General features: G+C 55.0%; 1 long non-coding RNA gene across 1 annotated transcript in view; it reads left to right on the top strand.

Annotated features, from left to right (window-relative positions):
• The window catches only part of LOC107181414, an 899-nt gene extending 531 nt beyond the window's left edge, over nt 1-368 (top strand). Inside the window, exon 2 of the long non-coding RNA XR_001512116.1 lies at nt 298-368. This is a non-coding gene — a long non-coding RNA (uncharacterized LOC107181414). The remainder of the gene's footprint in view (nt 1-297) is intronic.
• Nucleotides 369-1,004: the final 636 nt, after the last annotated feature.

Raw genomic sequence — 1,004 nt, 5'->3', positions numbered from 1 at the left:
GTACCTGCAACCTAAGTACACACTCTTGACGGGGAATGATACCCGCCACTGGCCCCGGCAGGCTCTTGGGTGTTAAGACTGGAGGGGTGGGTTCCGAAGTCCAAGCGGGAGGCTCCGAGGGTGCAAGTTTAGTGGCAAGGGATGGAGCTGCGGTTGAGACCGCTCTGCCGGTGAGAACCTGTCCGCACCCTCACCGCCCCCAGCAGGTAGCCAACCCTGAGCTGAGGGCAGGGGCTCTGCAGCCGGAGGCGGAGCCTGCCTGCTGGCCTGAGTCGCTCTGCCCTTGTATTTACGCAGCTGGAGCCCTACATGGATGAGAACTTCATCTCCAGAGCCTTTGCCACCATGGGGGAGACCGTGATGAGCGTCAAAATTATCCGAAACCGCCTCACTGGGTACGTTCTTTCCTTCATTATGCGGCAAGTGTCATTTGGGTAAATATAAACATCGCAGAAAGTCTGGGCTTCTCACAATAGTAATAGTTATCCTATATAATAAGTGGCTAGCCCCACCTGGTTTGGCTCAGTGGATAGAGCTGCAGACTGAAGGGTCCTGGGTTCGATTCTGGTCAAGGGCACATACCTGGGTTGCATGATGGATCCCCAGTGAGGGACGTGCAGGAGGCGGCCGATCAATGATTCTCTCTCATCATATGTTTCCATTGTTTCTATCTCTCTCTCCTCTCTTCCTCTCTGAAATCAATAAAAATGTTTTAAAAAGAAGGCTAATATGCAAATAGACCGAAAGGCAAAAAAACGACCAGTCGCTATGATGCACACTGACCACCAGGGGGCAGATGCTCAATGCAGAAGCTGCCCCTGGTGGTCACTGCGCTCCCACAGCGGGAGGACTGCTCTGCCAGAAGCCGGCTTGTGGCTGGCGAGTGCAGAGGCAATGGTGGGAGCTTCTCCCCCCTCCGCAGCAGCGCTAAGGCTGTCTGAAGAGCCATCAGTCAGACATCCCCCAAAAGCTCCCAAACTGGGAGAGGGCACAGGCTGGGCTGA

Source organism: Myotis davidii, unplaced genomic scaffold, assembly GCF_000327345.1.
Source record: "Myotis davidii unplaced genomic scaffold, ASM32734v1 scaffold149, whole genome shotgun sequence".
Classification (NCBI taxonomy): domain Eukaryota; kingdom Metazoa; phylum Chordata; class Mammalia; order Chiroptera; family Vespertilionidae; genus Myotis; species Myotis davidii.
Note: the sequence above shows the minus strand (reverse complement) of the source record. Positions and strands in the feature narration are given on the sequence as shown.